The sequence below is a fragment of the Hylobates moloch genome, unplaced genomic scaffold (assembly GCF_009828535.3).
Source record: "Hylobates moloch isolate HMO894 unplaced genomic scaffold, HMol_V3 SCAFFOLD_20, whole genome shotgun sequence".
Lineage (NCBI taxonomy): Eukaryota > Metazoa > Chordata > Mammalia > Primates > Hylobatidae > Hylobates > Hylobates moloch.
The window spans coordinates 26,988,873-27,001,991 of NW_026652295.1; the positions used below are offsets into that span (position 1 = coordinate 26,988,873).

Genomic DNA, 13,119 nt, shown 5'->3' on the forward strand with positions numbered 1-13,119 from the left:
CTGCCTCCTGCCATCATCAATAAGACTAACTCATACTTAATAGAAGGGATTACACATAGGGGAATATAGCAGTAAACACAATACTTAATGGAAATGAAAATATCAAAGAATGGAAAAATAATAAGCAGTTAACAAACATAATAGAATAAATAATCCAATGTTTATCTTTTTCACTGTCTTGGATAAGATAGTAATCGTGACACAATATTGTAACTTCCTCATGCTTACCTTTCTCTGGATTGTGAGATCCTTGAGGGCACATATGTAACATTTATTTACATTCCAAGTGTCTTTCACAGTGCCTGAAAATGTTTAATGAATAGAAATATATTGCATATCCCAGAGTCATTCTGCATTATAAGATTTTATGGGAATTATTCCTGAAGGATAAGCATAGAACAAAAATGTCAGTGATAGAGAATAGCTCTCCTAGATACTCTCACTAAATCTCTAGTCATCAAAATGCCATCCAGAAGTGAGGGGATGATTATTTGAGTTATACTGGGAAAATTTCAGATTTGATGGTGTGAATAATAATATTGGGTAAATCCCCAGGGCTGCTGAATAGCTCTAAGATGCAACTGTAAAGCAAAGGGAGGACAACAGTGACAGCAGCTGACTCACTTTAGCTCTCCACTGTAATCAGTCCTTAATTGACTGTTTCTCTTCTAAGGCAGATAATCCCAGAGAGTGTTCTATTTTACGAATTATAACAAAACTCATTTGAAACTTTTTAATAGTTGCATGCAGCATAGGAAGAACATGTTAATCAGTTCTACTCTCCCAAGAGCTGGATCCCTGTGGACATGGAGAAAACAAGATCATTGCTGTTGGTAGCTTAATTCTAATAGTTATTATAATGAGATCTCTAGGGTCTCGTTCTTCCTTCCAACTTTTATAAAGAACTGCAGAAGTTGAAAATCAATTTCCCACTTGCTCTAGTTTTAAATATTACCCATTGATGTCATCACTCAGAATCCCTTAAGATTTTTCTGTTATGCAGAGAGAATCACATAAGTAAATGTAGCCATCTTTCAATTTTACCAGGAAAAAATGGCCTAAGAAAAACTTATTTTATCAATAAATCCAAACATTTCTCATTCTTTAGTCTCTCCAATCTATAATTCCATCTTTCTTTTCTCAACTCCTTAACTATCAGGGACAGTAAGTCAATTGTTAAATGAGTTAGTGGGTTGAGTATCTTTTTACTTAGAAGACAGAGAAAACATGAAAAAACAAATGACATTAAACTGAAGCTTAATTTTTAAAATTTACTTCCAAAATTTATTTAACCCTTTTAAATGTTAAAGTAACATATAGTCATAATTATAAATTACATTTTCATATGGTTATATGTTAACTTTTTTATTTTTACAAGACTAAACAGGGAAAATTAAAAATTCACTGCTTTGAAACTCCCATTATCTTTGCATATTTATGTAAATCATAGTATTTTAGAAATTGAAGAGGAAGAAATTCTTCCAAACTCATTCTACAAGGCCATTGTTACTCTTATACCAAAAATCAGACAAAATGCAACAAAACCAGAAAACTCCAGGCCGATATCCCTAATGAACATAGATACAAAAACTCTTAAAAATATAGCAAACCAAATTCAATAGCACATTAAAAAGATCATTCACTATGATCAAGTGAAATTTGTCCTAGGTTTGCAAGGATGGTTCAACATACACAAATCAATAAACATGACATATCATGTTAGCAGAATCAAGGACAAAAACTACATGACAAACAAAAGGCATTTGATAAAATTCAACAGGGTTTATGATAAAAACTCTTGAACCAGGTGTACAAGGAACATACCTCAAAACAATAAAGTCCATATATGACAAGCTGACAGCTAACATCATACTGAATAGGGAAAAGTTGAAAGCTTCATCTCTAAGATTTGGAAAAATATAAGAATGCCCATTTTTAGCACATTTATTCAACATAGTAGTGAAGAGCTAATCAGAGCAAGTAGGCGAGACAAAGAAATAGAAGACATACAAATTGGAAAGGAGAAAGCCACATTGTCCCTGTTCACAGATGACATGATCTTATATATAGAAAACCCTGGCCGGGCGCGGTGGCTCATGCTTGTAATCCCAGCACTTTGGGAGGCCCAGGCAGGTGGATCACGAGGTCAGGAGATCGAGACCACGGTAAAACCCGGTCTCTACTAAAAATACAAAAAAATTAGCCGGGCGCAGTGGCGGGCGCCTGTAGTCCCAGCTACTTGGAGAGGCTGAGGCAGGAGAACGGCGTGAACCCAGGAGGCGGAGCTTGCAGTGAGCCGAGATTGCACCTGGGCGACAGAGCCAGACTCCGACTCAAAAAAAAAAAAAAAAAAGAAAACCCTAAAGACACCACCAAAAAAACTGTCAGAACCAATAAACTAATTCAGTAAAGTTGCAATATACAAAATCAGCATCCAAAAATCAGTAGTATATCTATATGCCAATAGCAAACTATCTGAAAAAAATCAAAGCAATCCCATTTATAATCACTACAAAAAAAGATACCTAGGAATAAATTTAACCAAGGAGGTGAAAGATCACTACAATAAAAACTATAAAACATCATTGAAATATATTTAAAAGTACACAAATAAATGGAAAGATATCCATGTTCGTGAATTGAAAGAATTAACACTGTTTAAAAGTCTATGATATCCAAAGCAATCTATAGATTCAATGCAATCAAAATACCAATGATATACTTCACATAGAAAAAATAATTCCTAAATTCATGTGAAACCACACACACACAAAAAAAACCCCAAATAGCTAAAGCCATTTTGAAGTGTGCTTTTCTGGTCTTTGAACAAGAAGAATAAAAGAAAAAAGAATAAACCTGGTGGCACCACACTACCTGACTTAAAAATATACTACAAAGCTATAGTAACCAAAACCGCATGGTACTGGCTTAAAAATTCATATAGACCAATGGAACAAAATAGAGAACCCAGAAATAAATCTACACAATTACAGCCAATTGGTTTTCTACAAATGTGCCAAAAACACACACTGGGGAAAGGCCAGTCTCTTTAATAAATGGTGCTGGGAAAACTGGATATCCACATGCAGAAAAATGAAGCTGGATAGACCCTATCTTTTCACCATATACAAAAATCAACTCAGAATGGATTCAAGATTTAAATGTAAGACCCAAGATGACAAAACTACTAGAAGAAAGCATAGAGGAAATGCTTTATAACATTGGTGTAGGCAAGGATCTTTGGATAAGACCTCAAAAGCACAGAATACCAAAACAGACAAATGAGATTACATCAAACGAAAGAGCCTCTGCACAGCAAAGGAAACCATCAAAAGAGTAAAGAGACAACCCATAGAATGGGAGAAAATATTTGCAAACTATTCATCTGATAAGGGGTTAATATCCAGAATGTATAAGGAACTCAAACCACTCCATAGTAGTAATAATAATAATTAATTATTATTAATTATCTGATTTAATGAAAAAATGCTCAACATCACTAATCATCGTGGAAATACAAATTGAAGCCACAAGGAGCTATCCCCCCACCCCAATTAGAATGGCTACTATGTAAAAAATAACAAATAACAAATGCTAGCATGGATGTGGAGAAAGGGGAACTCTTATACACTGTTAGTGAGAATATAATTAGTACAGCAATTACTGAAAACAGTATGAAACTTCCTCAAAAAAATGAAAATAGATTAAAATTAATTAAATCAAATTAAATTAGATTAAATTGTGATCCAGCAATCCCACTATTGCATATGTATCCAAAGAAATTAAAATCAGTATGTCTAAGAGATATCTTCACTCCCATGTTTATTGCAGCACTATTCACAATAGCCAAGATATCTAATCAACCTAAGTATCCATCAATGGATGAATGGATAAAGGAATGTGCATATATACACAATGGAATACTATTCAGTCATAAAAAATGAAATCCTGTCATTTGTGGCAACAAATGACATGCATTTGTTGGTCTTGGAGGACATGCATTAAGTGAAATAAACAGGCACAGATAGACAAATACCACATTTCACTCATATGTGGAATCTAAAGAAGTCTATCTCATAGGAATAAAGAGTAGAATATTAGTTACCAGAAACTCCTGGAAACCAGTAGTTACCAGGAGAGGGGAGTATGAGGAGAATTCAGTCAACTGATACAAAGTTACAATAAGATAGAGTAGTAAATTCTAATGTTCTTTTGCACAGTAGGGTGACTTATAGTTAATAAGATCGTATTGTATATTTCAAAATATTCTATATTAAATATTACTTTATATTATATGCTAAAACATTACTCTATATTGTGTATTAAAATATGTATATTTTTCTACATCTAGAAGAGAGAATTTTGAATGTTCTTACCACAAAGAAATGATAAATGTATAAGGTGATGGCATGCTAAATACCCTGATTTTTTTTTTTTTCTGAGACGAGTCTCACTCTGTCGCCCAGGCTAGAGTGCATTGGTGCAATCTCAGCTCACTGCAACCTCCACCTCCTGGGTTCAAGCGATTCTCCTGCCTCAGCCTCCTGAGTAGCTGGTACTACAGGCGTGTGCCACCATGCCTGGCTAATTTTTGTATTTTTTTAGTAGAGATGGGGTTTCACCATATTGGACAGGCTGGTCTTGAACTTCTGACTTCGTGATCCACACCTCAGCCTCCCAAAGTGCTGGGATTACGGGCGTGAGCCACCATTCCCGGCCTAAATGCCCTGATTTGATCATTATATAATGCATACATTGCAAAATATGACACTATACACCATAAATATGTACAATTATTATGCATCAATTTTAAAAATATTAACATAAAAAATTTTTGAAAGAATAAAAAGCATAAATTGAAAATCCACTTCCTTCAAACTCCAGTTATCTTGGCATATTCATGTAAATTATAATATTTTAGAAATGGGGATGCATTACAGCTGAAATTTTGAAACACAATTTTTCAAAAGTTAATGTATTTTATTTAATATATAACTATATTTTAATAATTTCAATTTTAATATAGTATTTAACAATTTCTACTTACTCTCTATTTAATACATTTTAATATGTTTAAAAATATATTTGAAATATTTACTATGTAATACACTCAAAATATGTTTTTTTGTTTGTTTGTTTGTTTTTGAGACAGAGTCTCGCTCTGTCGCCCAGGCTGGAGAGCAGTGGCGCAATCTCGGCTCACTGCAAGCTCCGCCTCCCGGGTTCACGCCATTCTCCTGCCTCAGCCTCCGAATAGCTGGGACTACAGGCGCCCGCCACCGCGCCCGGCTAATTTTTTGTATTTTTTAGTAGAGACGGGGTTTCACCGTGGTCTCGATCTCCTGACCTCGTGATCCGCCCGCCTCGGCCTCCCAAAGTGCTGGGATTACAAGCGTGAGCCACCGCGCCCGGCTCAAAATATGTTTAAAATATTTTTGTTTAGCTTCCGTATCAACACACACACACACACACACACATGCACACAAAACACACACACAGACTACATTTTTCCGTGACTTTGTACTTTTTGTTTATGAATGTACATTTACTTAACCATTTTTCAGTCAATGAACATTTAGTCTGTTCTCTTTTTTTTATCCACAGTATAACTGTGCTATGTATATATCTTTTTGCACTTATGTAAGTATTTCTAACAATAAATTCCTGAAAGTGGAATTAATGGGTTAAAGACTTATGCATTTACCAAATTTCCAAAAATCTGGCAAAACTATCCTCCAAAAATTTAAAACTGATTTACATTCTCACACACAGTTTATGAGAGTGCCATTTTCTATTATCATAGACTGAATATGACCCAACTGAAAACTATGTGCAATATGACACAAGAAAAATAATTACTGATTGTTAATTTGTGCTTATTTAATTATGCATTAGGTTGAAAAAATATTACATGTTTTAGGACCATATGCATTACAATTTCAGTAAATTGTATCTCACTATCCTTTACCCATTTGCCTTGTCCAGGTAAGCATAATCCTTTTGATTTGAAAAAGCTTACAAATTGGAAAAAGCTCTTTGATCACTAAAAATATTTGCTGTCTGTTCCACAAATGTGTTGTAAATATTTTTCTCTGTTTTCAAAAACAGAGCAGGATTTATCTGGAAATGTATTGAGCCATCGTGATTTGTTCACTGGCCATAATACCTGATTCTTACATTCCTTTTTACTTCACTCTATTTTGATAACAATTATGAAATGATACAATTTTAAACCCAGATAACATACATATGTTCTGCTTCTGAAATAATTTTTTTTTTTTTTTTGAGACAGAGTATCGCTCTGTCACCCAGGCTGGAATGCAATGACATGATCTTGGCTCACTGTAACCTCCACCTCCTGGGTTCAAGCAATTCTCCTGCCTCAGCCTGCTGAGTAGCTGGGACTACAGGCACCCGCCACCACGCCTGGCGAATTTTTGTATTTTTAGTAGAGACGGGGTTTCACCGTGTTAGCCAGGATGGTCTCAATCTCCTGACCTCATGATCCACCCGCCTTGGCCTCCCAAAGTGCTGGGATTACAGGCGTGAGCCACCACGCCCGGCCCGAAATAATTTTTTTAGGGTCAGTCATGAGTTTCAAATAACATCAATTTGATGAAAACGCAAGCTTTCATCTCTCACAGCAATGAATGTGCTCAATGTTTCTTCTTAAGCTATGCGCCTTCCTAAAGAAATCTCTCTAATCCTTAACTTCTCTTAGAGACAATATTATCATTTTGGAGGTTCTTGGGGGCCAATTTTACCTTCTCCAAAAGGTAATCAGTGTGACTTCAGTTTTTTGTTTGAATACAATTTAATGAGCATCAGCCAACCAAATTTCATGTGTTTATTTTGTATGTCATACATTCCAGTAACTTTACCAATCGAACCTGTATATAAAAGTTACAAATGAAGTGACAATGGCAAAAAAAAAGATACTCTTTGGATTTAATATAATTTTCAATTGAAAATTATATTCAAATATAAATAAATTACACTTTAATATTCTTTCCTAAGAAAACTGACAAAATCTCAATTTTGGACAAAGAAGTGTTCAAATACTGTTCATATTTGTGCTATGTTGCCAACTTTACTTTTTTGCCCCACCAAACACCAAAAATATTTGACCATAGAAATAAAAAGTCAAATTTTAAGGATATGAACAGCTATGGCCCAGACTAAAACCTAAAAATGGACCTAAGAATTTTGATTCCCAATCATCTGATGATTTCCCTGATGACTCCATGATTTCCCATAAGAATTTACTCTTCTATTTCCTTCTGCAGCACTAGTTAATTACCCAAAGGAGCATGCAACCTCCATGATCTTTGCAAGAAAATACGTTATGCCAACTTTCAGATACCACTTTGTCCTAAGAAATTAGCCCTCCATTTTTTTCCCCATCTGGGTCTATAAGACCTTTCAAATCTGCCTTGGTTATTTTCTGGAGTCAGCAGGACATCCTTGTCTTGGAGCTTTGGTTGACAACTCCAGAAAGCCTGCTGAACAACAGGTATTTGTCCCAAATGGCAGGTAGACAGAGGAAGACTGTGAACACTATTTTCTATTACAATCGCCTCTTTTCTCTATAATTTAATTACCCCATTGCAATTACTCCATTTTACCTTTTTCTGAAGTAGTGCAACATCATTACTCTACCACTTACATCAAATTGTAAGAAAAGGAATCACGTGGCTTTGTTCCTCTTTTATCTTCAGAAAAAAACTAGAATCTAATGCAGAGAAGAGAGTCTGGGGCTTGTCATCTTGTTTCTTGAAAAGTTGAGATCATTGTAATCGCTTCTATATGATTTCTGGCGCATTCGTGTCATAATCATACTGTTACTTTCTATTTCTATTAACCTCATAATCTTCCACAAAATCCTAGATAACAATCCAAGCCAGAGGAAATAACATGAACATTTCTTCTTCCTGTATACTTTGGGAAAGTTGAAACCAGGTAAGCCTAAATGACCAGAGAAAATAGGGAAATTTTTCTTTTACTTTGGTATACTGTATTTGACTATGGAAAATAAATTTACTATAAGAACGTCAATGTCAAGATGTTTTCACCAAAGACAAGTTTTTCATTTGAAAATCAAAATATCTGTGATAAAAATTTAAGTCCTACTCTGTATTTATTTTTTCTCATTTCCTAATTGAATATACTAATTAGAAGCAGCCCTTAATTCTGTAGATTGCATTGTAGTGTGAGGTATATTTCACACCCATATTGTACCTGCTGTTCTGCTATTTTCACACTTCTCCTTTTCTCTGTTATTTCACTTTTATCCTAGTGTCCTTTAATCCCGTTATGAGTGTGTGTCTTTATGAATCGATCTGACTTTATTCTTCTTAGCCACGTTAGGTTCATTTTTTAAATTTATGTTTTTAAATGATGCTTTTTAAATTCCTTTTTATTTACCACATTCTCCTTCCCTTTGTCTCTACTCATCCCTATTGCCGTGCACCTCTCCTCTGTAAGCTAATCATATTGTTTTTTAACATTTGCAAAAGGCTAACTGAAGATAAAATATATTCAAAATTGCCATTTTATTAATGGACAGAATATGCTCCCTGACTTTGGCAATCTTGGTTGCAAAATTCTGTTGCTTACAAAGACATGAATTATAGAGATCCAAGTTGACAGTAAGTATTTCATGGGAATAAAGAACTGTGATATTTAGTAGATACAGTTATAACCTAAGTGAAAAGATAACATTAACACTGTAAAGTAGATGCATACTTATGCCACAGTAATTAGATTATAACAGTCCAGCTCATGGTGGGCAGTAATTTCCCTGTGTCTTGTGTTTTTCAAAAATGCAAGTAGTGAGCTCAGCCATGGTGTCACATTTTCAGGTCATTGTCAACATTGAGGGCATGTAGAAGACAGCTATTAGGGTGATAATACACCTGATAACCTTGTTTATAAGAAGAGTTGAAGGAAAGTGAATGTCTTAGACTGCAGAAAATTTAGCCAAGATGTAGTAAATGCCTATAATATGTTAATGGATATTGGCCGGGTGCAGTGGCTCAAGCCTGGCCGACATCCATTCAGTTCAGCACTTTGGGAGGCCAAGGCAAGAGGATCGCTTGAGGCCAGGAGTTTGATACCAGCCTGGGCAAGATAGTGAGGGCTTATCTCTACAAAAACATGAACAAAATTAGCCAGGCATGGTGGTGTGTGCCTGTAGTCCCAGCTACTCAGGAGGCTGAGGTGGGAGGATTGTTTGGGCCTGAGAGGCAGAGGCTGCAGTGAGCTGAGGTTGTATCATTGCACACCAGCCTGGGCTACAGAGCAAGACCCTGTCTCAAAAACAAACAAACAAAAAAACAGTTAATGATGTAATATGAAGAGGTATTAAATTGATGTGTATTCAGTAAAGTTAAAATAGTTTGTCTCATGCATCACAGGGAGAAAATGTCTTCTTAATAAAAAGAGGATTATAAATAAGAATTTCCCAACAATGAAACACTTTGCCTTATGTGTTTGAACAAATGATAAACAGCTTATATAGCTAGCTGGGCAGAAGATATGCTACAATTATTGAGTGAGTTGTTAGGCTTGATAGTTATATGTCCCCCCCAAATCCTGACATTCAATGGTATTCAGATATTGCAGATTAAATATTCTTCATTTTGTCCCTACTAGCTATACAGATGATGTGAAAGGAAGGCAATGGAAAAATCCAGTGACAGCTCAGCGTATGGTTTTATCTTGGTGGGTTTCTCTGATCGTCCCAAGCTGGAGATGGTGCTCTTTATAGTAAATTTCATTCTGTATTCAGTGGCTGTGCTGGGAAATTCAACCATAATCCTTGTGTGTATATTACTCTCAACTTCATACCCCAATGTACTTCTTTCTGGCAAATCTTTCCTTTCTAGATCTCTGCTTCAGTACTAGTTGCATCCCACAAATGCTGGTAAACCTCTGGGGCCCTGACAAAACTCAGCTGTGCTGGCTGTGTTGTCCAGCTTTTCTCTTTCCTTTCTTTTTTTTTTATTTTATTTTATTATTATTATACTTTAAGTTTTAGAGTACATGTGCACAATGTGCAGGTTTGTTACATATGTATACATGTGCCATGTTGGTGTACTGCACCCATTAACTTGTCATTTAGCATTAGGTGTATCTCCTCATGCTGTCCCTCCCCACTTTCCCCACCCCACAACAGTCCCCAGAGTGTGATGTTCCCCCTCCCGTGTCCATGTGTTCTCGTTGTTCAATTCCCACCTATGAGTGAGAACATGTGGTGTTTGATTTTTTGTCCTTGCAATAGTTTGCTGAGAATGATGACTTCCAGTTTCATCCATGTCCATACAAAGGACATGAACTCATCATTTCTTATGGCTGCATAGTATTCCATGGTGTATATGTGCCACATTTTCTTAATCCAGTCTATCCTTGTTGGACATTTGGGTTGGTTCCAAGTCTTTGCTATTGTGAATAGTGCCGCAATAAACATATGTGTGCATGTGTCTTTATAGCAGCATGATTTATAGTCTGTTGGGTATATACCCGGTAATGGGATAGCTGGGTCAAATGGTATTTCTGGTTCTAGATCCCTGAGGAATCGCCACACTGATTTCCACAATGGTTGAACTAGTTTAGAGTCCCACCAACAGTGTAAAAGTGTTCCTATTTCTCCACATCCTCTCCAGCACCTGTTGTTTCCTGACTTTTAATGATGGCCATTCTAACTGGTGTGAGATGGTATCTCATTGTGGTTTTGATTTGCATTTCTCTGATGGCCAGTGATGATGACCATTTTTTCATGTGTTTTTTGGCTGCATAAATGTCTTCTTTTGAGAAATGTCTGTTCATGTCCTTTGCCCACTTTTTGATGAGGTTGTTTATTTTTTTCTTGTAAATTTGTTTGAGTTCATTGTAGATTCTGGATATTAGCCCTTTGTCAGATGAGTAGGTTGCAAAAATTTTCTCCCATTCTGTAGGTTGCCTGTTCACTCTGATGGTAGTTTCTTTTGCTGTGCAGAAGCTCTTTAGTTTAATTAGATCCCATTGGTCAATTTTGGCTTTTGTTGCCATTGCTTTTGGTGTTTTAGACATGAAGTCCTTGCCCATGCGTGTATCCTGAATGGTGTTGCCTAGGTTTTCTTCTAGGGTTTTTATGGTTTTAGGTCTAACATTCACCACTCCTATTCAACATAGTGTTGGAAGTTCTGGCCAGGGCAATCAGGCAGGAGAAGGAAATAAAGGGTATTCAATTAGGAAAAGAGGAAGTCAAATTGTCCCTGTTTGCAGATGACATGATTGTATATCTAGAAAACCCCATCGTCTCAGCCCAAAATCTCCTTAAGCTGATAAGCAACTTCAGCAAAGTCTCAGGATACAAAATCAATGTACAAAAATCACAAGCATTCTTATACACCAATAACAGACAAACAGAGAGCCAAATCATGAGTGAACTCCCATTCACAAGTGCTTCAAAGAGAATAAAATACCTAGGAATCCAACTTACAAGGGATGTGAAGGACCTCTTCAAGGAGAACTACAAACCACTGCTCAATGAAATAAAAGAGGATGCAAACAAATGGAAGAACATTCCATGCTCATGAGTTGGAAGAATCAATATCATGAAAATGGCCATACTGCCCAAGGTAATTTATAGATTCAATGCCATCCTCATCAAGCTACCAATGACTTTCTTCACAGAATTAGAAAAAACTACTTTAAAGTTCATATGGAACCAAAAAAGAGCCCGCATCGCCAAGTCAATCCTAAGCCAAAAGAACAAAGCCGGAGGCATCACACTGCCTAACTTCAAACTATACTACAAGGCTACAGTAACCAAAACAGCATGGTAGTGGTACCAAAACAGAGATATAGATCAATGGAACAGAACAGAGCCCTCAGAAATAATGCCGCATATCTACAACTATCTGATCTTTGACAAACCTGACAAAAACAAGCAATAGGGAAAGGATTCCCTATTTAATAAATGGTGCTGGGAAAAGTGGCTAGCCATATGTAGAAAGCTGAAACTGGATCCCTTCCTTACACCTTATACAAAAATTAATTCAAGATGGATTAAAGACTTACATGTTAGACCTCTTCCCTTTCTGTTAGGGGAATTAAGTGCATCCTTCTGGCTGTCATGGCCTATGACAGCTATGCTGCAGTCCGCAAACCGTTGCACTATCTGGTCATTATGCACCTCCAGCTGTGTCTAGGACTGGTGGCTGCAGCCTGGGGGAGTGGACTGGTCAATGCCATTGTCATGTCACCACTAACAATGATCCTCTCCAGATGTGGCCGCCGCTGAGTTAACCATTTCCTCTGTGAAATGCCAGCACTGATCAAGGTGCCTTGTTTGGATGTTTGTGCAGTGGAAATGCTGGCTTTTGCTTTTGCCATTCTCATTGTCCTACTGCCCCTCACTCTTATTCTTGTCTCCTACAGCTACATTGCTGCCGTTGTGCTAAGCATCAAGTCAGCTGCCAGGCAATGGAAGGCCTTCAATACCTGTAGCTCTCACCTCACAATGGTCTCCCTGTTTTATGGAAGCATCATCTATATGTATATGCAGCCAGGAAACAGCTCTTCCCAAGACCAAGGCAAGTTTCTCACTCTCTTCTACAACCTGGTGACTCCTATGTTGAATCTGCTCATCTATACTTTAAGGAATAAGGAGGTGAAAGGAGCACTGAAGAAGGTTTTAGGGAGGCAATAATGAACCAGAGAAGTATGATAAGTTGTGAAGTCTTAGGCAAAATATCTTTTCCAAATACATTTATTTTGTGCTTATAAGATATCTAGCCAATGTGTCAAACATTCTTGGATTTTTAAAATATGAATAAATACACTGAAGTATATCCAAAATCAATATGAATCAACCATAGCTACACTTGATATGAATAAGTCTTAGCCTAATAATATTTAGTAAAAAGAATTAAGTCCCAGAAGAAAGGTGAAATGACTCTCATATAGATATAAAATAAATGTATTAAAGATTTTTATTCAACTCAATCAATGAGGGACCCACACAGATGTAATAACTGGTTCAAAAAAAAGTCAAAGAAGCACAAATTTATAAGGAGTAAATCAATGTGGAAATGCATGTGCAAATAGAGGCTAAACTTGCTTCTTCCACTGTGG

General features: G+C 36.4%; 1 pseudogene; it reads left to right on the forward strand.

Moving 5' to 3' along the window:
• The first annotated feature begins 9,681 nt into the window (after positions 1-9,681).
• Positions 9,682-12,694, forward strand: LOC116459765 (putative olfactory receptor 2W6; annotated as a pseudogene).
• The last annotated feature ends 425 nt before the right edge of the window (positions 12,695-13,119 follow it).